Source organism: Mesoplodon bidens (assembly GCF_964165515.1).
Source record: "Mesoplodon bidens genome assembly, chromosome: 3".
NCBI lineage: Eukaryota > Metazoa > Chordata > Mammalia > Artiodactyla > Ziphiidae > Mesoplodon > Mesoplodon bidens.
In genome coordinates this window covers 122191405-122218938 of record NC_138178.1, presented here as the reverse complement: position 1 = coordinate 122218938, position 27534 = coordinate 122191405, and positions in this window count along the sequence as shown.

Sequence of the window (27534 nt, the reverse complement as noted above, 5' to 3'; positions counted from 1 at the left end):
CCCCGGTCTGGGAGGATCCCATATGCCGCGGAGCGGCTGGGCCCGTGAGCCATGGCCGCTAAGCCTGTGCGTCCAGAGCCTGTGCTCCGCAACGGGAGAGGCCACAACAGTGAGAGGCCCGCGTACCACAAAAAAAAAAAAAAAAAAAAAAGGACCTTAGGTAAAATTTTGAATATTTTAATAATGCTTGAACATTAGTTAATAATGACATGTTGATATTGGTTCATTAATTGTAATCAATATACCATACTATCATAAAATATTAATAAGGGAAACTGGGTATGGGGTATAAGGAAACTATTTTCTAAATTTTTATGTAAGTACATAAGTTTTGAAACGAAAAATTTCATTAAAATAAACACCAGAGTTCTAAAAACTTGTGATAAGGAGAAAATCTTAAAACGACTAAAGAATAAAGACATTACTTATTGTACGATTCATCTCTATAAGTTCCATACTTTAATCTGTCATCTCCAATTATTTATGCATTTCACAATAAATACTTGAACATATTTACAATAGCTCTTTTAAGGTCTTTATGTGTGCTAACTCCATGTGCACATTTTCATTGTATCATACCTGTGCTTGTTTCTATTGACTGTCTTTTCTCCTGGGAATGCAAGACATATTTCCTGTATTGTCACATTTTCCTGAATCGGATGCTGGATATTATAAATTTCACATTTTTGAGAGCTGTATTTTATTATCTTAAGAATCTCAGAATTTGTCAGATCCGTTATTTGGAGATCAAATAAATACTTTGAAGTTGGCCTTTTAGGCAGTTACAAATCGCTCTAAGGTTAAGTGTTGTAGAATGTCCTCAGTGATTAACAAGGACTCCCAACTTAGGCTGGTTGAACATTAAAGGTCTCTAGTCCTGTGTGGTATCTGGATATTTTTAAGCAGGTAGATTTCCATTTGATTCCATGACTCTAGTGGCCTTTCATCCTAAGTATACACGGCTTGGTATTTAGCCATAGACTCAAGAGAAACACTATACAGATTTCTGCAGTATTTTTTCTACATAGCTCCTTTCTGTCCTGCACGTAGTCCTTTATATTGCAGACTCTTCAGACATCTAGAACTCTAATTCTTTCTATTCAAATCACCAAGACTACTAACTTTTGCTTGGACCCTCTACTTTGCACTACATTATTAACTGTGAATACTGGAAGAAATTTGGATCAATCATGAAATTGACATCATTTGTTTTATTATTATCCCATATCAGGGATCATAATCTTATGCTACCTATAGTTTAAATTCAAAACAACCAAAAAACAAAAAACAGTTGACTTGTGTATTGTGTACAGTGTTCTTTCTGTTTATATATGGAGGATAATATAACTAGTGCTAGTTATATTACTATGGATAAGAGCAGAAATCCATCTGATGATGCTTTATTCAATATTCATAAAAATTATAGACTGAACTCTTCATTTACTTTTAAATTTCATTTTCATGCTTCTTGAAAGATTTGGTCACAACTTCTTCAAGTGTTATAGAGGAGTAACTAATCAGCTGTAAATTCTTTATTTCCCACAATGAACTTTTTAATATATTTTACATTCTCAGAATAAATTATATTGTTATTGATGTATTGCCATCTTTAATATTGTCCAATTTGTGTTACTAGTGTTATGTTTAAGATTGTTGTATCTATATGCATGAGAGAAATTTGGAAATTTGTTTCCTCTGAAGTCCCTTTACAGTTTTAATACCAATGTTACTCAGGCCTCATAAATTGGCTGGGTATGTGTTCTTTCCTTTTTTTTTTTTTTAACATCTTTATTGGAGTATAATTGCTTGACAATGGTGTGTTAGTTTCTGCTTTATAACAAAGTGAATCAGTTATACATATACACATGTTCCCATATCTCTTTCCTCTTGCGTCTCCCTCCCTCCCACCCTCCCTATCCCACCCCTCTAGGTGGTCACAAAGCACAGAGCTGATCAACCTGTGCTATGCAGCTGCTTCCCACTAGCTATCTCGTCTATGTTTGGTAGTGTATATATGTCCATGCCACTCTCTCACTTTGTCACAGCCTACCCTTCCCCCTCCCCACATCCTCAAGTCCATTCTCTAGAAGGTCTGCGTCTCCATTCCCGTCTTACCCCTAGGTTCTTCATGACCTTTTTTTTTTTCCCTTAGATTCCATATATATGTGTAAGCATATGGTATTTGTTTTTCTCTTTCTGACTTACTACACTGTATGACAGACTCTAGGTCCATCCACCTCACTACAAATAACTCAATTTCGTTTCTTTTTATGGCTGAGTAATATTCCATTTTATATATGTGCCACATCTTCTTTATCCATTCTTCTGATGATGGAAATTTAGGTTGCTTCCATGTCCTGGCTATTGTAAATAGAGCTCCAATGAACATTTTGGTACATTACTCTTTTTGAATTATGGTTTTCTCAGGGTATATGCCCAGTAGTGGGATTGCTGGGTCATATGGTAATTATATCTTTATTTTTCTAATGAACCTCCATACTGTTCTCCATAGTGGCTGTATCACTTTACATTCCAACCAACAGTGCAAGAGTGTTCCCTTTTCTCCACACCCTCTCCAGCATTTATTGTTTCTAGATGTTTTTGCTGATGGCCATTCTGACCAGTGTGAGATGATATTTCATTGTAGTTTTGATTTGCATTTCTCTAATGATTAATGATGTTGAGCATTCTTTCATGTGTTTGTTGGCAATCTGTATATCTTCTGTGGAGAAATGTCTATTTAGGTCTTCTGCCCATCTTTGGATTCGGTTGTTTGTTTTTTTTGTTATTGAGCTGCATGAGCTGCTTGTAAATTTTGGAGATTAATCCATTGTCAGTTGCTTCATTTGCAAATATTTTCTCCCATTCTGAGGGTTGTCTTTTGGTCCTGTTTATGGTTTCCTTTGCTGTGCAAAAGCTTTTAAGTTTCATTAGGTCCCATTTGTTTATTTTTGTTTTTATTTCCATTTTTCTAGGAGGTGGGTCAGAAAGGATCTTGCTGTGATTTATGTCATAGAGTGTTCTGCCTATGTTTTCCTCTAAGAGTTTGATCGTTTCTGGCCTTACATTTAGGTCTTTAATCCATTTTGAGCTTATTTTTGTGTATGGTGTTAGGGAGTGTTCTAATCTCATACTATTACATGTAGCTGTCCAGTTTTCCCAGCACCACTTATTGAAGAGGCTGTCCTTTCTCCACTGTACATTCCTGCCTCCTTTATCAAAGATAAGGTGACCATATGTGTGTGGGTTTATTTCTGGGCTTTCTATCCTGTTCCATTGATCTATCTTTCTGTTTTTGTGCCAGTACCATACTGTCTTGATAACTGTAGCTTTGTAGTATAGTCCGAAGTCAGGGAGCCTGATTCCTCCAGCTCCATTTTTCTTTCTCAAGATTGCTTTGGATATTTGGGGTCCTTTATGTTTCCATACAAATTGTGAAATGTTTTTTTCTAGTTCTGTGAAAAATGCCATTGGTAGTTTCATAAGGATTGCATTGAATCTGCAGATTGCTTTGGGTAGTAGAGTCATTTTCACAATGTTGATTCTTCCAATCCAAGAACATGGTACATCTCTCCATCTATTTGTATCATCTTTAATTTCTTTCATCAGTGTCTTATAATTTTCTGCATACAGGTCTTTTGTCTCCTTAGGTAGGTTTATTCCTAGATATTTTATTCTTTTTGTTGCAGTGGTAAATGGGAGTCTTTTCTTAATTTCACTTTCAGATTTTTCATCATTAGTGTATAGGAATGCCAGAGATTTCTGTTCATTAATTTTGTATCCTGCTACTTTACCAAATTCATTGATTAGCTCTAGTAGTTTTCTGGTAGCATCTTTAGGATTCTCTATGTATAGTATCATATCATCTGCAAACAGTGACAGCTTTACTTCTTCCTTTCCGATTTGGATTCCTTTTATTTCTTTTTCTTCTCTGATTGCTGTGCCTAAAACTTCCAAAACTATGTTGAATAAGAGTGGTGAGAGTGGGCAGCCTTGTCTTGTTCCTGATCTTAGTGGAAATGGTTTCAGTTTTTCACCATTGAGGACGATGTTGGCTGTGGGTTTGTCATATATGGCCTTTATTATGTTGAGGAAAGTTCCCTCTATGCATACTTTCTGCAGGGTTTTTATCATAAATGGGTGTTGAATTTTGTCGAAAGCTTTCTCTGCATCTATTGAGATGATCGTATGGTTTTTCTTCTTCAGTTTGTTAATATGGTGTATCACGTTGATTGATTTGTGTATATTGAAGAATCCTTGCATTCCTGGAATAAATCCCACTTTATCATGGTGTATGATCCTTTTAATGTGTTGTTGGATTCTTTTTGCTAGTATTTTGTTGAGGATTATTGCATCTATGTTTATCAGTGATACTGGCCTGTAGTTTTCTTTCTTTGTGACATGTTTGTTTTTGGTATCAGGCTGATGGTGGCCTCGTAGAATGAGTTTGGGAGTGTTCCTCCCTCTGCTATATTTTGGAAGAGTTTGAGAAGAATAGGTGTTAGCTCTTCTCTAAATGTTTGATAGAACTCACCTCTGAAACCATCTGTTCCTGGGCTTTTGTTTGTTGGAAGATTTTTAATCACAGTTTCAATTTCAGTGCTTTTGATTAGTCTGTTCATATTTTCTATTTCTTCCTGAGTCAGTCTTGGCAGGTTGTGCATTTCTAAGAATTTGTCCATTTCTTCCAGGTTGTCCATTTTATTGGCATAGCGTTGCTTGTAGTAATCTCTCATGATCTTTTGTATTTCTGCAGTGTCAGTTGTTACTTCTCCTTTTTCATTTCTAATTATATTGATTTGAGTCTTCTCCCTTTTTTTCTTGATGAGTCTGGCTAATGGTTTATCAATTTTATTTAGCTTCTCAAAGAGCCAGCTTTTAGTTTTATTGATCTTTGCTATCGTTTCCTTCATTTCTTTTTCATTTATTTCTGAGTTCTTTCTTGAATTTTTCCCTTTAAATATGCATAAAATATTGAGGTTATTTATTTCTTAAGTATTTGGAATAATTTTGAGTGAAATCATCTGGATCTGGATTTTCTTTTTAGAATATATTTAATAGTGGATGTGATTTTTTTTAATACCTCTACTTATTCAGTGTAGTAGACATTGTGCTGTGTCAGCCTGTGTCCCTTCATGACACAATGACACCACTGCCTGATGTGCTTCTGTCAATCCTAAGCTGTCAGCCCTCTTATGATATTACCCTCAGCTAAAGAGAACTGCTTCACTCAACCTCATCCCTTCTTCCCAAGGGCAGCCTGGATTTAATGCCTGTTCAGTACCTGATCTATTGCCCCAACTAGAACAAGTGTGTAGCACAATCGCTACTGCAGAACTCCCTTAGCTGTTGGCTAAGGACTTTTGACTATGTCTCTTCCTGCCCAATTTTGGCTTCTTCTTTCCTAGCACTGATGTTGGTCCCAAAATAACTGTGTGAAACTTGTCCTGCCCACTAATGTCCACCTCTGAGTCTTCTTTCTGAGGTAACTGAAGTCCAGATGTGAGTATCCCAGTGGTATGAGAAAGTAGATACTAAAATGGGATTTTGGATCTGTACCACTTGTTTCTTTGTGGTGATAAGGACTATTTCACTGGTAGTAGGTCAGTTACTGATAGTCCTTGGCATAAAATAAGAGTGCAGTTGTTAAAACTCTCATTTATAGTGTGAAGAGTTGTTATATTAATGGAAGCAATTGCACTAGTAAATCTATGTGATTAAAAAATGAGGGAAGTGGGCTTCCCTGGTGGCGCAGTGGTTGGGAGTCCGCCTGCCGATGCAGGGGACACGGGTTCCTGCCCCTGTCCGGGAAGATCCCACATGCCGCGGCGCGACTGGGCCCGTGAGCCATGGCCGCTGAGCCTGCGCGTCCAGAACCTGTGCTCCACAGTGGGAGAGGCCACAACAGTGAGAGGCCCACGTACCGAAAAAAAAAAAAATGAGGGAAGTAGTAATTACAAGCCTAATAGAATAGCATGGTCATTGCTAGGGTCATCTGATGTACTACAGAAGAAGTTAAAAGGGCTGAAGTTAATCATTAAGTAGACTAAATGTGAAAGCCAAAGGGTCCCCTTGGCCACATAAAAATTATCTTATTTCCTCCAGCCAAAATACAGAGAAGCCTTGAGCACCCATACCAGGACTTAACCATAAGAACAGCAAAGTTCTAAAGAAGTCTAAATTTTTCAAACTAGTCAAGACACGTATTTCAAGTACATATGTTCAGGACTAGGAAACAATGAAACCATAATACATGGGATGAGGAAATGTAGGATGTTTCACTTGAAAACCTTGAATCTCCATAATTCTATGAAACTTCTGTGCCTGCAGAAGTAATCTTTCTCCCTAGGTAAAGACAGCAAACCCCTTGCTTTAAGATGATTCAGTAGCATCTCTCCTTCTAGGAAAAAAAAAAAATTGTGATTGTGTCCCTTTCTCCACATCTGAACTCTAGACCAATAACTTAGGTGTTAGTCACATCATAATCCACCCAGGAAAGTGCTGAACCTGCTAAGGTACAAAAGGGAATATATCCTGAAGTTAATGCAAGACCAGCATCAGCCATGATACTATGCATGTGTCTGGACAGTTCCAGATCAAGGGGAGTGGAATATAAAGTTGGGCAATTAAGAGTTTACTGATATGGGGGCCTTCTCCTCGGATTCAGAATTTAACAAATGGGCAAGAGCCCTAAGAAATGATATGAACATCCTGCCAGAATGGCTTCTAGAAACTTGGAGAAAGTGATGAAAAACAGTAAGGAAGGAATACCAGAATTGCTGTCTGTCAATGGCAGTGAAAGGAGGAATGGGAAAGTTAGAGAATTGGTCATGGATATACAATGTAAGGATGGAAATCCCACAAATAACTGTGCTCTGTAGGGGCCTATAGAGAATATTCTGTTTACTAAAGCAATAAAGAATGTATGACAGGGGAACCAGAATCACTATCAAGGTAAATGAGGCTTTCATCTGTAGGCCAAGGCTAACAGTAGGAGTCACCTTTGGAGAGATATAGAGCTGGGCTCAGTGATAACAATGGAGATGATGGGATTCTCCATAACAGAGGTCAGTTGACACAACTATCACCAAGAAGTTAGGTGAAATCATAAAAATAAGTTTCAAAACTGAAGAAGCCAGAAGATTTTGAGCCACAGAACTGTGGAGATTATTTAAAAAACAATTCTAGTAAATAGAACCTTTTTTTCCCTGCTGTCTTGCTTTCTTTTGGATTAATGTTATGTAATATTATTATATTTTCCACTTACTAATTTAATCATTATACATTCTTACACAAGTCTTTTGCTGGTTACAGTAGAAATTACAGCCTGCAATTACTGCTTTACTGAAGTCAAGTATTTGTTTTTTTGTTACTTTTTATGGTAAAATACACATAACATAATATTTATCATTATCTATTTTTAGATGTACAATTCAGTGGCACTGAATACATTCACAAAGTTGTATAACCAGTACCATTATCTGGATCCATAGTTTTCATCATCCCCAACATAAACTCTGTACCCGTTAAACAATAACTCCCCTTTCCCTCCTCCTCCAACCCCTGTTAACCTCTACTCTACTTTCTGTCTAAATGAATTTGCCTGTTGTAGGAATTGCATATAAGTGAAATCATACAATATCTGTTCTTTTGTGTCTGGCTTATTTCACTTAGCATAATGTTTTCAAGGCTTTTTTCATATTGTAGCCTATAGCAAAATTTTTTTTTCCTTTTTATGGCTAAGTAATCCCATTGTATTGATCCATTCATCTGTTGATGGACACTTCTGCCTTTTGGCTATTGTGAGTGATGCCACTATGAACATGGGTGTACAAATACCCTTTGAAGTCCCTGATTTCATTTCTTTTGTATGTACACCTGTAAATGATTCATCACTGGATCACATATTAGTTCTATGTTTAACTTTTTGAGGAACTGCCAAACTCTTTTCCATAGGGGCTGCACCATTTCTTGTGCAATGCATGAGAGTTCTGATTTCTGTACCTTTTTTTCAGAACTTGTTTGTAGTTTGTTGTTGTGTGTTTGTTTTGTTTCATTATTATAGCCATCCTAGTAAGTGAAGTAGTATCTTATTGTGGTTTTCTTTCCATTTTCCTAGTGATTAATGATGTTGGGCATCTTTTGATGTGTTTATTAGCCAGTAGTATATCTTTTTTGGCAAATGTCTATTCAAATCCTTTGCAAATTTTTGATTTAAGTTGTTTTTTTGTTGTTGAGTTATAAGAATTATTTATATATTCTGGATATTAATCCCTGCTTTGATATATGATTTGCAGACCTTTACTCCTGTGCGTAGGTTGTCCTTTCACTGTCTTGATAGTATCCTTTAATGCACAAGGTCTTAATTTTGATAGTGTCCAATTTGTCTGTTTTTTTTTAATTTGTTGCCTTGCTTTTGGTGCCAAATCTATTAAATTGTTGTGAAGTCCAATCTCACGAAGATTTCCCCTGATATTTTCTTCTAAACGTTTTATAGTTTTAGCTCTTAAATTTAGGTATTTGACCTATTTTGAGTTAAATTTTGCATATGGTAATAAGTAACGGTCTAACTTCATTATTTTGTGTGAGGGTACCCAGTTTTTTGGCACCATTGTTGAAAAGAACTTCCCTTTTCCCATTGAATTCATGTCATCATTATCAAAACTCATTTGACCATATATATACAAGGGTTTATTTCTGGGTTCTCTATTCTATTTCATTGGTTTTGATATGTTTATATGGTATTGTCCTTATGTCAGTACCATACTTTCTTTAAAAATGATCTGTCTATTGCCAAATTTTCATTATAAATCATTTACTATCTTTGTAATGAGAAAAAATGCAAAATAAATAAACATAAAAACAACCCTTCTTTGACCCATTTCTTCATCTAGATTCTGTCCTTTTCTTGCTTTCCCTTCATAGTCACTCTCCTCAATTGGATATTCTACTCTTAACCTCTCAGTACTTTTAATAATGTTTGCAAAAAGCTTCTATTAATAAAAAAATAAAGCAAAAATTTAAAAAACAGGTACCTGATATGCAGGCATTCACAAAAATGGCAATGCAACTAGCCAGTAAATCAAGTAACTGATGTTCAATATTGCTAGAGTTTAGATAAGTGCATATTAAAAATTTAGAAATAAGCTAATCTTACAATCTGGTAGAAACTTAAAATAATATGCTAGTAAGGTTAAAATAAAGAAACACTTATTTGTCCCTAGGAATGTGTGAATTACTGCTACTACTTGGAACCGAAATGGCAGAGTCATTAAATTAAAGCATATAACATTTACTCCTCAATCACAATTTTGGGGATCTTTCCTACATAATTAACATTGTTAGCATGTAAGGGCAAATTTTTCTTGATGTCAGTTAAAAGAAATAAATCCTCATTTTAAAATTAATGTATATTTATACATTAATATAGTATATAAAGTTATATTAACTTTAAAAGTATTTTCCCTTTGGGAAAGGTTAGTCTTTTTATGTAAGCACTTTACCAATGATAATTTATATATGTGATAATGATTCTGAGAAGAACAGAAATGACACTAAACTACATCAGTGTTCAGAGGCCCTTAAACTAAAACTGTAAAAGATTTGGTGTGCTATTTATTCATTCATTTGGCAGATAGTACTACAAAAATTGAACAATGGGCTTCCCTGGTGGTGCAGTGGTTGAGAGTCTGCCTACCAATGCAGGGGACACGGGTTCGTGCCCCGGTCTGGGAAGATCCCACATGCCACGGAGTGGCTGGGCCGGTGAGCCGTGGCTGCTGAGCCTGCGCGTCCGGAGCCTGTGCTCCACAACAGGAGAGTCCACAACAGTGAGAGGCCCACGTACCGTAAAAAAAAAAAAAAAAAAAAAAAAAAAATTGAACATATTGGAAAAGCAAATATGTTAATATTTTTTAAAGCTATTGGGTGCTGACAGTTCTCATATAAGACATTTATGTAGTTTCCATTTACGTTGAAGATAAGAAAATTAAGCTGAAAGCCTTAAATATAACTAAGCTTAAAAATTTCAGCAGGAATGACTTTGCCTACTTATCAAATTGATGCAAGAGATATTTGTATTTTTCATACAGTGTTATTACATGAATATGTACATGTTATTTGTAGATATATTTATTGTATGTAATTTTAATATATAATAACTAAAACAGAAGCTAAATAGAAACTAAAGAGAAATGTTATCATTAATAAATAATAAAATTTATTTATTTAGAATGTACTCCATGCAGAAGGTATGCATATGTCATCACGAAAAAATAATCACAAAAAAATTGATGTAGAAAAATAAATAGAGTCGGCAACTCAAAACAATAAGAAAAATCTTCAAAGGATGTTTATTAATTAGCAAATTTTGTTGAAACACACTCCGTTCAGAAAATATGTGTAACAATATTGTCTGCACGATAAAGTAAAAAATAGAAATGACCCGAGCAATAATTGGGGTGTGTAGTGACTTAAGCTAGAAAATGCAAGGTAAAAGGCAACTTTTAATGGAAAAACATAGATAGTTTTGCACAAGAAAGATCGAGATGTTAAAAAGGTATTAACTAATTTTCTGTTTCAGTACTGATATGTAAAGAACTTGGCAGTTAACACTACCATCCTTCCAATTAAAAAAAAAAAATCCAGAAAAACTGGAGATCAACCACTTTCTTGGACCCATGAGGCTTGTGGTCTCAGGACAAATGGCCAGTTTGCATTCTGGAGGAACAGGTATGTTCATTCAGTCACAGCCAATATCTGTTTATCTGAAGCACAAATGGCTAGAACTATAAACTTATATGAATATTTAAATGGTAATTTTGGCACATAGCCAAAGGCTGGGTGTGGGGTAGCATGAGTGTGAGAAATTCATGTGGTCCATGGTCTTAGGCACACCCCAAGACTTTCCTTGCTTTTACCTACAGAAACATTACCACATTCTCAAAGTGAAGTTCCAAGAAAAGATACCCTTAGGACTCTGGCAGCAGGAGGAGGAAAATAACCATTGTGAAATAAGCACACCATCATTTTTATGGCAAAGGCCTACCCTCTGGGGGGTAAGGAACTTGTCAGAGTGCAGTTCAGAAACTTATCCTACAGGGAAGTAAACCAAGATATTTCCTGCAGAAACACAGAGTTGTGAAAATCACAACTCTGACGCACAGGTCCACTAAAACACTGACATTAAGTCAGAAGGCTATAGTATTCTCCCCCATCCCCTGCACCTTACTACCACAAAGGTCACAAGTATAAGTAAAGTGGATTGTAGCTGAAAGAGATATAAAACACAGGTTCTCTCTGTTCTGGAGTACAGTCAATAGGGGAGACAAAAAAAAAAGAACACTAGAAGAATTTAAAGATTCTTATACCTAAAGTTGGTATTCTTGTACCAACAAACGTTAGGCACAGCTGAATTCCTAGCTAGATTAATGTGAATCTTCACATTATAGGCCTATTCACCCTAGTTCCAATTGTCTGATTTGTGTTGAACTTTCAACAAAAAATGCAAAACATGCAAGAAAAATAAACAATAAAAAATAAAATGCAGTCTGAAGATACAAAGCAATAATCAGAAACTGACTCAGAGATGTAACACAGATGTTGGAATAATCAGATAGTGAATAAAATAATTATGATTAACATGTTAATGTCTCTATGGCAAATGATACAATGTCCAAGAACAGATGGGTGATGTAAACAGGAAGATGGACACTCTATGGAAGTATAAAAACGAAATGGTAGAAAAGAAGATTGGATTTGATGGGCTCATCATTAAACTCAGTACAGTGAGGATACCATCAGTAAATGTGAAAATAGATTAATGGAAACTTATCAATATGAAATAAAAATAGAAAAGAGAATGGAGAAAAGAAAAAACCAAAAATAGTATCCAAGAACAATAGGAAAACGTTGTTTAAAGTGCAAGTAATTGGAATACAAAAGAAGACGGAGAGAGAGAGAGAAGAAGAAGAATGGAGTAGAAGAAATATTTGAGATAATGATGGCCAAGAAGTTTCCAAAATCAATGACAAATATCAAGCAATAGATACAGAAAACTCAGAGAACATCTAACAGGATAAATACAAAAAACTATCAACCAAAGAATGTTTGAAATGTAAAAGGAGTCATCTGATCCCAAGAACATCAGAGAATTCTGAGAGAATAATATGAACAACTATATGTCCGCAGATTTGATTATTTCTTAAAAAAATAAATCATTAAAACTCACACAAGGAAAAATAAGCTGCATAACCCTGTAATTATTAAAGAAATAGAATAAATAACTTAAAACCTTCCAAAAAGGAAAGAATCAGACTCTGATGGTTCGCTGAAGTCTACCAACTTTTGAAGAAGAAATTATACTGATTCTCTACTTTGTCTCCCTAAATAAAGAAGCAGAATGAACACTCATTCAATATTAACTCATTCAATATAAGGTTAGCATCACAACCCTACCAAACCTAAATACAAGAAAAAAATTACAGACCAGTAACTTTCATGAACAAAAAGGCAAAAATCCTCAATAAATATTTTCAAATAAAATCCAAAAATAAATGAAAAAAAAAACGGTGGAAGTGGTTCCAAGTGTATGAGCATGGTAGGATATTTGAAGCTAATCAATGTAATTAACCATGTAAACCGACTAAAGAAAAATCATATGATCATATCAATTAATGCAGAAAAAGCATTAATTGATATGATCAATTTAACAAAATCCAACACTCATTCATGATAAAAACTCTCAGCAAACTATGACTAGATGGAAACCTAATTAACTGAAGAATATCAATAAAAACCTATAGCTAATACCATACTGAATGCATTTTCCCTGAGGTCAGGAAAAATTCAGGGATATTCTATTCCTAGTCTCTATTATACTGGAAATCTTAGCTAGTACAATAACAAAAAAAATGAAATGAAAATGAAATGAAAGATATACTGCTTGTATAGGAAAAATCAAAACTGCCTTTATTTGTAGATGACATGACTGTCTTTGTAAAAAAATCCTAAAGAATCTATAAAGGAACCCATGGAACTAAGAAGCAAATATATCAAGTCACAGAATATGAGGTCAATGTAAAAAAGTTTATTGATATCCTGTATATAAGAAGTGAACAATTGGAATTTGCAATTAAAAATCAGTACCTTTTACAATAGCACAAAATTTAAATACTTAGGTATAAATCTAACAAAATAGGTACAAGGTGTACCTGTACAAAATAGATGTATTATTTTCCTATTGCTGCTATAACAAATGATTGCATTTTATGGCTTAAACAATACAAATGTATTCTTTTACTCTTCTGGAGGTCAGAAGTCTAAAATCAAGATATTGGTAAGAGTACATTTCTTCTGGTGGCTTCAGGGAAGAATTCATTTCCTTGGTTTTTTCATCTTCTAGAGGCTTCCTGTATTTCTTGGCTGTGGTCTTTTCCTCATATCACTCTAACCTGTGGCTTCCACCGTTTCATCTACTATTCAATCTGATCCTTTTTCCTTTGTCTAATAAGAACTCTTGATCATGTTGTGTCCACCATATCCAGGATAATCTTCCCATCTCAAGAGTGCTTTACTTTGTAAGATGACATATTCACAGGATCTGAGGATTAGAACATGAACATCTTTGGGGGTAGTTATTAAGCCTAACACATCTATATGGAGAACACCACAAAACTCTGGAAAACAAATCTATGTGTTTTGGGGTTTAGTAATGAGTCTTAGATACAACACCAAAAGCATGATCCATGAAAGAAAAAGAAAAAAAAAACTTAGACTTTAATTAAGTTAAGAAGCTGCTCTGTGGAAGATGTTGTAATATAATAAAAATACAAGTCACAGACTGGCAAAAATGGTTGTAAAACATACTATCTGATTTAAAAAAATCTTGTATCAAAAATATACAAAGGACTCTTAAATCAACAAAAAATGGGCAGAATATTTGAACAGACACCTCACCCAAGAATATATACAGATAGCAAATAATATATGAAAAGATGCTCAATAAGTTTTCTTATTAGGCAAATGCAAATGTAAAGTATAGACACATAAAAATGGCAGCAATACAAAAACTGTCAGTGCCCACTTTTGGCAAGTTTCTGATGCAAAGGGAACTCTCATTCACGGCTGGTGGGAAAGCAAAATGTACAGTCCTTTCAAAAATCTGTTTGGATGTTTTTAATACAACTAATCATAGTCTTACCATATGATCAAACAATCATGCTCCTAGATGTTAACCCAACATATGTAAAGATACATATGTATACAAAACCTGTAAATAGATAGTTATAACAACTTTATTCATAATCATCAAAAATTGGAAGTAACAAGAATATCTTTCACTGGGTGACTGAATTAACAAACTGTCATACATTTATGTAATGGAATACTATTTAGTGATAAAAAGGAGTGATTTATCAAATCATGCAAAAGCATGGATGGAATTTAAGTGCATACTACTAAATTGGATAAGCTAGTCTGAAAAGGCTACATACAGAATTATTTCATTTATATGACATTTTAGAAAAGGTTAAATATAGAGTCACTAAACAAATCAGCAATTACCAGTGATTTGGAGGAAGAGTATGGTTGAATACAGGAAGCACAGGCAATATTTTTAGGGGCACAAAATTATTTTGTATGATGCTGTATTGGGGGGTACAGACACCATGCAATTTTCAAAACTCCTAGAACTTTACTATACAAAGAGTGGACATTAATATATGCAAACAAAATCATTTAGGGGATCAGCTAATCCCAGTGTGGAATTCAGAATGTGACAAAATAATACCTGTTACAAATAAGGAAAAAGTTTGGGGAAAACAAAAATCCTAACTTAACTGACTTTGGAAGTGCGGGGTGTGGGGGCGGGGATGTAAGACTAAATTAAAAATGAACTCTATATAAGGAATGTACTCTAGTTGATAAAGTTGTTTACCAAAAATCTGTGGATCAAACAATTATGAGACCACTTTACATGCTTAGTGAAATTGAACAATTAAGTAAATGGATGGCAGATGGTGAGAGATTGTCTCTCACTGTTGGAAAGGGGGGTTAGAGACAAGCAAGAAGAGTCTAAATCATCCATGTGGTACTGGATTAGAGTTTGAGAATTCACTAGGACTTTATGGATAGCTTAATATAGAATTTGATACATATAGAAAATTTTTAGATGTGTGTATATATATGGGCGTGCATACATATATTTCCTTGCTCTGCTGGATGAACGTATATGGAAGCAATGATACCACAATAGTAATGGGGTAACTAGTATCCCATTTTTAGTTCCAAATACAATTGTCCAATAAAAATATTCAGGACTTTTTGAAAAATGGCTGATTCTAGCACCCTGTCAGGTAATATACATGATGAGCCTGGAGTATCATGTAGTACTAGAAAGTAAGATAATACTGAAACAAATGAACAAACAAAAAACAAACAAACAAATTTTAGAAATGGACTTACACTAAAGGGACAAAGGAGCCAAATGAAATAGATACCAATGGTCAAAGCTGTGATAATTTGAGCAACACCATGAAGTAGTACTAGATTATAATCCAACATTTAAAGTAAATACAGTTGACCCTTGAGCAACACAAGTTTGAACTGTGAGGGTCCACTTATACACAGATTCTTTTCGGTAGTAAATAGTGCAGGACTGCATGCTCCTCGGTTGTTTGAGTCTGAGGATGCAGAGGAACCACGTATAAGGAGGGCTGACTATAAAGTTATATTAGGATTTTTGGCTATACAGAGGGTCAGTGCCCTTAACCCTTGCATTGTTTGAGGGTCAGCTGTATTCATGAATCCATGTAATATTAATAACTGATTGGATTGATAAATAATAGGGGAGTATAGATATACCTGCTCTAGAGAAAAATTCCAAATAATCTATGCAGAAATCCTCCACTCAAGGAAGGAGAACATAACTCTCCACTCCTTAAGTATGTGCTATGTATAGTAACTTCCTTCCAAAGAGTACAGTATGGAAAGAGGTTGGAAAGGAATAACTTTACAGGGGAGAAAGCTAACACTACTTCAGCCATGTGATCAAGCTCAACATAGAGTGATAAGTCATTTAGATAGTAGTATCCTAAGTATGATATGATGAGAATGACACTGTACCTCTGTGTCTCCCTCCTCAAACTGTGTTAACCCAGTCTAATCACCTGAAAAACATAGATATGTTAATTACTTAGGAGTGGTTAGTGCTCTATATGCTGATGAGACAACTAATATATGCTCCTGAACCTTAGCTATAAAATATCTCCTCTTGGAGTTGGTTCTGGATTCTAAAGCATGCAAATTGTCCTTTAATCAGTAATAGAATAATAGAAAAATAGCTGATTTAATAATTTAGTCTATAAAATATTGTGCTGATAAAAGGGCATTTAAAGAAAATTGATAATCCAGGAATCCAAGGGTGAATATTTCACTAAAAATCCTAGATGTATACTTGCATTCAGGATTGATACTAGAATCCTACTTAACTGTTTCACTTTAAATCAATACCCACATAATTATCTTTCTTTATTCTAAATTTATTTGACTGTATGTTTCCTTCTCCTTTCCGTGGTTGAATGCCTAAAAAGCTGTTGAGGCAGACTACTAAAATTGTTTTACGAATTTCTTAATAGTCAACTTTAGGAAACAGGGTATTTGTTGGAGAAAGGAGAAAAAAGAATAGATTGATCCACAATTATAGAAAGGTCCCCAAATCAACCATGTAATTTATAAGCTGCTTTGTAAATAAACTGCTTCACAATAAGTATTAAAACCATCAGCTGTTAGTTTGAACTTAATATTAATAAAATATTTCTAAAAACTTATGACAAAAACAAATTTGGGGATGATATATAGTTTTTACTTTCATGGAAATAAAGTGAAAAAATATATTTACAGAAGATAATGGCTAGAAGTATCATACAAAAGAAAAATTTGGATCTTTTTCATGATTGTATTCCTAGTGTTTAGTATAAAATGTATTTTTAAATTATTAAACACTCAGCAAGTATTCTTTAAATGAGTTATTATTCCAAACACTTTGTCCTATATTTTATTACATTTAATATATCTTTAAATATAATAATATTTGTATTTATTTCCATCATATTTACTAGCTTATTCTTTGGGCTTTTTCAGTAGGTAACAAAATCAGAAATATGCCTTTAAGAAAACAATTATTTAATAAATATTACAGGGACTTCCCTGGTGGCACAGTGGTTAAGAATCCGCCTGCCAATGCAGGGGACACAGGTTCGAGCCCTGGTCTGGGAAGATCCCACGTGCTGCAGAGCAGCTAAGCCTGTGTGCCACAACTACTGAGCCCGTGCTCTAGAGCCCACGGGCCACAACTACTGAAGCCCGTGCGCCTAGAGCCCGTGCTTGCAACAAGAGAAGCCACCGCAATGAGAAGCCCACTCACTGCAACGAAGAGTAGCCCCCGCTCGTGGCAACTAGAGAAAGCCCACACGCACCAACGAAGACCCAACGCAGCCAAAAACAAATAGATAATTACCTGGGATACATCTTTAAAAAACGTAGATTCTATAGGTCTAAAATGAGGATTAGAAATTTGCATTTTAAATATGCTTCCCTGGTAATTCTTAGGCTCAATAAAAATCTTGAGAGCCAATGCTAGGGGATATAGATTCACATTTAGCCCTGGGGTATCTTAAAGAAGCTAGGTACACTGTTACATAATACTGCATTAGAGATCTTAGCTCTCTGATAATGAAGCTGAAGTTCGCCAATTATTGCGGGCCCTGAATTACTGAGAATCAAAAGGTCAAAATATCTTTGGATATTAATGGATTTACAAAAACCACATTGTTGTTGAGTCATACTTGTGATAGGCTGAGAGTTTTTGGCATTCTTTGCTGTCCTTTGTATGCCAGTAGTATAAACTAAAGTATATTAAATCTGTCACTTTCTCCTAAACCATTTTGATTATGACTTGCTGCCTTCAGCCTCTTCCTTATGCAATATTGCCTGCATACCTGCCTTTTGACCTTAAGGGACTGCTTTGATCATATCACTTATTTGTTTAAAATTCCATTAATGGTTCATTGGTAATTCCAGAATCAAGTTCAGTTTTAAAGGCATATAAGGTCTCCTCCATAGATTCCTCTATTCCCCCTTCCATTATGATCTCCCTTTCTTCTTTTACTGGAATGCTTTGGTGAGCATGTGTCTTTAAAAATCTTAATTCACATTTTTGAAGCTGGAATATCCAACCTTCATCTCCCAGCTTTTCACAATTATAGTTGTCCTTTAGGGTTCACAACAAATCTCACTTTTACCTTGAAGTCTTAATCTCTTTCCTTATCCATGGGACTGTCCCTTCTCTTAAATCTCCTATGGCTTATGTTAACTTTTATTCACTTAGTATTTTTCATTTATTGCTTTTATCATATTTTTGCATGGTTGTATATGATTTCTCCAGTTGGATTGATTAAATACATACAAACATATATACATACATAGATGTGGGGGGGTGCCCACACATACATATACTCCAGGGGCCATAGATCATCCTTAGCAGATATTGAAGTAATGGAACTTTCTTTGCCTTCTATGTGATGGAATTAAAGTAATGGTAAAGAGGTAGGGCTACTTTATTGCTAAGAGTACTTTTTCTCATTACATTCACAACAGAAAGTACCTTGTTTTATTCACTATGCATAAGATGAAGGTGTGTAAACTGACTTCTCTATCAGTTTGAAACTTTATATAATGCCTCTATGTCCTAATTGTTTTAAATGGTTAAAGAGAACAATTATATAATGTTGCTTAATGTGAAAAATGTTATCAAGTGGAATAAAGACTATTTGATGTTAAAGAAAATCAATTTGGGGGAATTTAATTGAAAACAAAACAAAAACAAAACAAAACAAGTATTTTGAAGCCATTCTTTATCATGTGTTTCTTAACCATGATCTATGGAGTCAATTTTATTTAATTCTTGATACCTGTATAAAAGGAAACTCTGTTTTTTCCCAACTCTGAGTATACTAAAATTAAAGAAGATACATTTAAGGACACTTTCCTCAATGTAAAGAAAGTATTTGCTAAAGTAAAATTCTCTTTCACATTAAGTTGTGGATACATAGTTGATATACCTTTCTGCTTATGCACTGTGAATGTTAAATCCACATTCTAAATTTAAAATATTTGTGAGTCCTTCATGGGACTATTTGTAAATATTTTACATACTACAGTCTTGATTAAATATTCAACATTATAAAAATAATAATAATAAATATTATACCTTATCTTTATAATAATTATCTTTATAATAAAGTATATTATGATCAGTACACAAATATATGTAGAAAAGAAGTGGCAAATATGATAATGATTTAAAGCACAATTTTCAATTAGTTTTTCTCAGACATTTTGAAATGCTTCTGTATACTAAAAATTTTTCTTTCATGTGTTAACCACAAGTTAGTTGGTATCATTAGACTTCCCTTGACATTTGCTACCTCTGATGAATTTAGCCTTTGATTTGAAAACCAGCATTCTTAGATTTTTCAGTCTATTTTTCTTTTCAATCTAATGTGAGTCTACCTATTTCAAAATATACTTTGTTTTCTATTTCTTTTTTTTTTTTTTTTCCATTTTTTTTTAAGTTTATTTATTTATTTTTTAAATTAGTTTCTGCTTTATAACAAAGTGAATCAGTCATACATATACATCTGTTCCCACATCCCTTCCCTCATGCATCTCCCTCCCTCCCACCCTCCCCATCCCACCCCTCCAGGCGGTCACAAAGCACCGAGCTGATCTCCCTGTGCTCTGCGGCTGCTTCCCACTATCTATCTACCTTACGTTTGGTAGTGTATACACGTCCATGCCTCTCTTTCGCCTTGTCACAGCCCACCCTTCCCCCTCCCCATATCCTCAAGTCCATTCTCAAGTAGGTCTGCGTCTTCATTCCCGTTTTGCCCCTAGGTTCTTCATGACATTTTTTTTTTAAATTCCGTATATATGTGTTAGCATACGGTATTTGTCTTTCTCTTTCTGACTAACTTCACTCTGTATGACAGACTCTAGGTCTATCCACCTCATTACAAATAGCTCAGTTTCGTTTCTTTTTATGGCTGAGTAATATTCCATTGTATATATGTGCCACATCTTCTTTATCCATTCATCCGATGATGGACACTTAGGTTGTTTCCAGCTCCGGGCTATTGTGAATAGAGCTGCAATGAACATTTTGGTACATGTCTCTTTTTGAATTATGGTTGTCTCAGGGTATATGCCCAGTAGTGGGATTGCTGGGTCATATGGTAGTTCTATTTGTAGTTTTTTAAGGAACCTCCATACCGTTCTCCATAGTGGCTGTACCAATTCACATTCCCACCAGCAGTGCAAGAGTGTTCCCTTTTCTCCACACCCTCTCCAGCATTTATTGTTTCTAGATTCCTTGATGATGGCCATTCTGACTGGTGTGAGATGATATCTCATTGTAGTTTTGATTTGCATTTCTCTAATGATTAATGATGTTGAGCATTCTTTCATGTGTTTGTTGGCAGTCTGTATATCTTCTTTGGAGAAATGCCTATTTAAGTCTTCTGCCCATTTTTGGATTGGGTTGTCTGTTTTTTTGCTATTGAGCTGCATGAGCTGTTTATAAATTTTGGAGATTAATCCTTTGTCAGTTGCTTCATTTGCAAATATTTTCTCCCATTCTGAGGGTTGTCTTTTGGTCTTCTTTATGGTTTCCTTTGCTGTGCAAAAGCTTTGAAGTTTCATTAGGTCCCATTTGTTTATCTTTGTTTTTATTTCCATTTCTCTAGGAGGTGGGTCCAAAAGGATCTTGCTGTGATTTATGTCATAGAGTGTTCTACCTATGTTTTCCTCTAAGAGTTTGATAGTTTCTGGCCTTACATTTAAGTCTTTAATCCATTTTGAGCTTATTTTTGTGTATGGTGCTAGGGAATGATCTAATCTCAAACTTTTACATGTCCCTGTCCAGTTTTCCCAGCACCACTTATTGAAGAGGCTGTCCTTTCTCCACTGTACATTCCTGCCTCCTTTATCAAAGATAAGTTGGCCATATGTGCGTGGGTTTATCTCTGGGTTTTCTATCCTGATCCACTGATCTATCTTTCTGTTTTTATGCCAGTACCAGACTGTCTTAATTACTGTAGCTTTGTAGTATAGTCTGAAGTCAGGGAGCCTGATTCCTCCAGCTCCGTTTTTCGTTCTCAAGATTGCTTTAGCTATTCGGGGCCGTTTGTTTTTCCAAACAAATTTTGAAATTTTTTGTTCTAGTTCTGTGAAAAATGCCATTGGTAGTTTGATAGGGATTGCATTGAATCTGTAGATTGCTTTCGGTAGTAGAGTCATTTTCACAATATTGATTCTTCCAATCCAGGAGCATGGTATATCTCTCCATCTATTTGTATCATCTTTAATTTCTTTCATCAGTGTCTTATAGTTTTCTGCATACAGGTCTTTTGTCTCCTTAGGTAGGTTTATTCCTAGATATTTTATTCTTTTTGTTGCGATGGTAAATGGGAGTGTTTTCTTGATTTCATTTTCAGATTTTTCATCATTAGTGTATAGGAATGCCAGAGATTTCTGTACATTAATTTTATATCCTGCTACTTTACCAAATTCATTGATTAGCTCTAGTAGTTTTTCGGTAGCATCTTTAGGATTCTCTATGTATAGTATCATGTCATCTGCAAACAGTGACAGCTTTACTTCTTCTTTTCCAATTTGGATTCCTTTTATTTCCTTTTCTTCTCTGATTGCTGTGGCTAAAACTTCCAAAACTATGTTGAATAAGAGTGGTGAGAGTGGGCAGCCTTGTCTTGTTCCTGATCTTAGTGGAAATGGTTTCAGTTTTTCACCATTGAGGACAATGTTGGCTGTGGGTTTGTCATATATGGCCTTTATTATGTTGAGGAAAGATCCCTCTATACCTACTTTCTGCAGGGTTTTTATCATAAATGGGTGTTGAATTTTGTCGAAAGCTTTCTCTGCATCTATTGAGATGATCATATGGTTTTTCTCCTTCAACTTGTTAATATGGTGTATTACATTGATTGATTTGCGTATATTGAAGAATCCTTGCATTCCTGGGATAAACCCCACTTGATCATGGTGTATGATCCTTTTAATGTGTTGTTGGATTCTGTTTGCTAGTATTTTGTTGAGGATTTTTGCATCTATGTTCATCAGTGATATTGGCCTGTAGTTTTCTTTCTTTGTGACATCCTTGCCTGGTTTTGGTATCAAGGTGATGTCGGCCTCGTAGAATGAGTTTGGGAGTGTTCCTCCCTCTGCTGTATTTTGGAAGAGTTTGAGAAGGATAGGTGTTAGCTCTTCTCTAAATGTTTGATAGAATTCACCTGTGAAGCCATCTGGTCCTGGGCTTTTGTTTGATGGAAGATTTTTAATCACAGTTTCAATTTCAGTGCTTGTGATTGGTCTATTCATATTTTCTATTTCTTCCTGAGTCAGTCTTGGCAGGTTGTGCATTTCTAAGAATGTGTCCATTTCTTCCAGGTTGTCCATTTTATTGGAATAGAGTTGCTTATAGTAATCTCTCATAATCTTTTGTATTTCTGCAGTGTCAGTTGTTACTTCTCCTTTTTCATTTCTAATTCTATTGATTTGAGTCTTCTCCCTTTTTTTCTTGATGAGTCTGGCTAATGGTTTGTCAATTTTGTTTATCTTCTCAAAGAACCAGCTTTTAGTTTGGTTGATCTTTGCTATCGTTTCCTTCATTTCTTTTTCATTTATTTCTGATCTGATCTTTATGATTTCTTTCCTTCTGCTAGCTTTGGGGTATTTTTGTTCTTCTTTCTCTAATTGCTTTAGGTGCAGGGTCAGGTTGTTTACTCGAAATGCTTCCTGTTTCTTAAGGTGGGATTGTATTGCTATAAACTTCCCCCTTAGAACTGCTTTTGCTGCGTCCCATAGGTTTTGGGTCGTCGTGTCTCCATTGTCATTTGTTTCTAGGTATTTTTTAATTTCCTCTTTGATTTCTTCAGTGATCACTTCGTTATTGAGTAGTGTATTGTTTAGCCTCCATGTGTTTGTATTTTTTACACATCTTTTCCTGTAATTGATGTCTAGTCTCATAGCATTGTGGTCGGAGAAGATACTTGATACAATTTCAATTTTCTTAAAATTACCGAGGCTTGATTTGTGACCCAAGATATGATCTATCCTGGAGAATGTTCCATGAGCACTTGAGAAAAATGTGTATTCTGTTGTTTTTGGATGGAATGTCCTATAAATATCAACTAAGTCCATCTCGTTTAATGTATCATTTAAAGCTTGTGTTTCCTTATTTATTTTCATTTTGGATGATCTGTCCATTGGTGAAAGTGGGGTGTTAAAGTCCCCTACTATGAGTGTGTTACTGTCGATTTCCCCTTTTATGGCTGTTAGTATTTGCCTTATGTATTGAGGTGCTCCTATGTTGGGTGCATAAATATTTACAATTGTTATATCTTCTTCTTGGATCGATCCCTTTATCGTTATGTAGTGTCCTTCCTTGTCTCTTCTAATAGTCTTTATTTTAAAGTCTATTTTGTCTGATATAAGAATTGCTACTCCAGCTTTCTTTTGATTTCCATTTGCATGGAATATCTTTTTCCATCCCTTTACTTTCAATCTGTATGTGTCTCTAGGTCTGAAGTGGGTCTCTTGTAGACAGCATATATATGGGTCTTGTTTTTGTATCCATTCAGCCACTCTGTGTCTTTTGGTGGGAGCATTTAGTCCATTTACATTTAAGGTAATTATTGATATGTATGTTCCTATTCCCATTTCCTTAATTGCTTTGGGTTCGTTATTGTAGGTATATTCCTTCTGTTGTGTTTCTTGCCTAGAGAAGTTCCTTTAGCATTTGTTGTAAAGCTGGTTTGGTGGTGCTGAACTCTCTCAGCTTTTGCTTGTCTGTAAAGGTTTTAATTTCTCCATCAAATCTGAATGAGATCCTTGCTGGGTAGAGTAATCTAGGTTGCAGGTTTCTCTCCTTCATCACTTTAATTATGTCCTGCCACTCCCTTCTGGCTTGTAGGGTTTCTGCTGAGAGATCAGCTGTTAACCTTATGGGGATTCCCTTGTGTGTTATTTGTTGTTTTTGCCTTGCTGCTTTTAATATGATTTCTTTGTGTTTAATTTTTGACAGTTTGATTAATATGTGTCTTGGTGTATTTCTACTTGGATTTATTCTGTATGGGACTCTCTGTGCCTCCTGGACTTGATTAACTATTTCCTTTCCCAAATTAGGGAAGTTTTCAACTATAATCTCTTCAAATATTTTCTCAGTCCCTTTCTTTTTCTCTTCTTCTTCTGGAACCCCTATAATTCGAATGTTGGTGCATTTAATGTTGTCCCAGAGATCTCTGAGACTCTCCTCTGTTCTTTTCATTCTTTTTTCTTTATTTTGCTCTGCATCAGTTATTTCCACTATTTTATCTTCCACCTCACTTATCCGTTCTTCTGCCTCAGTTATTCTGCTATTGATCCCATCTAGAGTATTTTTCATTTCATTTATTGTGTTTTTAATCGATGCTTGATTCATCTTTAGTTCTTCTAGGTCCTTGTTAACTGTTTCTTGCATGTTGTCTATTCTATTTCCAAGATTATGGATCATGGAAATAGAATCTTGGATCAGCTTTACTATCATTATTCTGAATTCTTTTTCAGGTAGACTGCCTATTACCTCTTCATTTGTTAGGTCTGGTAGGTGTTTATCTTGCTCCTTCACCTGCTGTGTGTTTTTCTGCCTTCTCATTTTGCTTATGTTACTGTGTTTGGGGTCTCCTTTTTGCCGGCTGCAGATTCGTAGTTCCCGTTGTTTTTGGTGTCTGACCCCAGTGGCTAAGGTTGTTTCAGTAGGTTGTGTAGGCTTCCTGGTGGGGGGGACTAATTCCTGTGCTCTGGTGGTTGAGGCTCGATCTTGTCTTTCTGGTGGACAGGTCCACGTCTGGTGGTGTGTTTTGGGGTGCCTATGGCCTTATTTAGGTAGTTTTTAGGTAGCCTCTCTGCTAATGGGTGGGGTTGTGTTCCTGCCTTGCTAGTTGCTTGGCATAGGGTGACCTGCACTGTAGCTTGCTGGTCGTTGACTGAAGCTGGGTGCTGGTGTTGGGATGGAGATCTCTGGGAGATTTTCGCTGCTTGATATTATGTGGAGCTGGGAGGTCTGTTGTGGACCCGTGTCCTGAAGTTGGCTCTCCCACTTCAGAGGCACAGCACTGGCTCCTGGCTGCAGCACCAAGAGCCTTTCATCCACCCGGCTCAGAGTAACAGGGAGAAAAAGTAGAAAGAAAGAATTAGTAGAAGAAAGAAAGAGAGAGGGAAAGAAAGGAAGAAGGGAAGAAAGGAAGGAAGGAAGGAAGGAAGAAAGAAAGGAGGGAGGGAGGAAGGATGGAAAGAAAGAAGGAAAGAAAGGAGGGAGGGAGGGAGAAAGGAAAGGAAGAAAGACAGGAGGGAGGGAGGAAGGAAAGAAAAAGTGGAAAGAAGAAGGGTGGGAGGGAGGAAAGAAAAAGAAAGAAGGAAAGGAGGAGCGGAGGGAGGGAGGGAGGAAGGGAGAGTAGGAAAAAAAGAAAGAGCAGGTAAAGTAAAATAGAATAAAGTATGAAATATAGTAGCGTTATTAAAATTAGAAAGTAATTATTGAAAAAAAAAAAAAAAACGGACCGATAGAACCCTGAGACATATGGTGGAAGCAAAGCTATACAGAGAGAATCTTACACAGAAGATTACACATACACATTCACAAAAAGAGAGCAGGGGGAAAAATCAAAAATCTTGCTCTCCAAGTCCACCTCCTCAATTTGGGATAATTCGTTGTAAAAAGAGGAAAAGGGCGAGAAGTCTGAAATCTTGCTCTCTAAGTCCACCTCCTTAATTTGGAATAATTCGTTGTAAAAAGAGGAAAAGGGGGGAAAGTCTTAAATCTTGTCCTCAAAGTCCACTTCCTCAATTTGGGATGATTCGCTGTCCATTCATGCACTCCACAGACGCAGGGCACATCAAATGGACCGTGGAGCTTTAATCCGCTGCCTCCGAGGCTGCACAGAGAGATTTCCCTGCCTCTGCTCTCACAGCTCCCGGGTCTCAGCCTTGGACCTGGCCCCGCCTCTGCGCGTAGGTCGCCGGAGGGCGTCCGTTCTTCGCTCAGACAGGACGGGTTTAAAGGAGCCGCTGATTCGGGGGCTCTGGCTCACTCAGGCAGAGGGGAGGGAGGGGCGCGCAGTGTGGGGCGGGCCTGCGGCGGCAGAGGCCGGCGTGACGTTGCAGCAGCCCGTGGCGCTCCGTGCGCTTTCCCGGGAAAGCCGTCCCCGGGTCTCGGGGACCCCAGCAGTGGCGGGGTGCACAGGCCCCCCGGAAGGCGGGGCGGACAGTGACCCGCGCTCGCACACAGGCCCCGCGGCGGCGGCGGCAGCGGCGGCGGCGGCGGCGGCGGGCCGCGGCTGCGGCGGCGGCGGCGGGCCGCGGCGGGCGGGCGGCGGCGGCGGCGGCGGCGGCGGCGGCCCACGCCCGTCTCCGAGGTCCGTGCCTTACCCGCGGCTCGTGCCTGTCACCGGCGCTTCCCCAAGCAGCCCTCTTAATGCCCTCTCCTCGCGCACCAGGAAACAAAAGGGAAAAAAGTCTCTTGCCTCTTCAGCAGCTCCAGACCCTTTCCCCGGACTCCCTCCGGGCTAGCCGTGGTGCACTAACCCCTTCAGGCTCTCTTCCTGCCGCAAGCCCCAGTCCTCTCCCTGCGCTCCGACTGAAAGCCGATACCCGAGCCTCAGCTCCCAGCCCCGCCCGCCACGGCGGCCGAGCAGACAAGCCTCTCGGGCTGGTGTGTGCCTGAGGGCACCGGTCCTCTGTGCCAGAATCTCTCCGCTTTGCCCTCCGCACCCCTGTTGCTGTGCTCTCCTCCGCTACTCCGAAGCTTTCCCCCTCCGCCACCTGCAGTCTCCGCCCGCGAAGGGGCTTGTAGTGTGTAGAAACCTTCCCCCCTTCACGGCTCCCTCCCACTGGTGCAGGTCCCGTCCCTATCCTATTGTCTCTGTTTATTCTTTTTTTCTTTTGCCCTACCCAGGTATGTGGGGAGCTTCTTGCCTTTTGGGGGGTCTGAGGTCTTCTGTCAGCGTTCAGTAGGTGTTCTGTAGGAGTTGTTCCACGTGTAGATGAATTTCTGATGTATCTGTGGGGAGGAAGGTGATCTCCGCGTCTTACTCTTCCGCCATCTTCCTCCGGGGTCCTGAAGCATGTCCTTGCCTCCTATCACACTGGAATCCCATCAAGCCTTCAGGCTTCCTACCAGCTTACAGGATGGAATCTGCTGGCGTCTCCCCGCTTTTCCCCTCCATTAATGGCAGGGTCCCAATGTGTACTTGCGACCCATGCTTTTCTCAAACCAGTGCTTCTCCCGTTTAGCGCGCGCCTGTTTTCTATTTCTAAATAATAAACTTAACTAAGAGATTAGTTTTACTATCCTCATGCTTTTTTTGATATATATATATAGAATTTAGCATAAATAAGAATAGGGCATGTCTCTGAACAACAAAC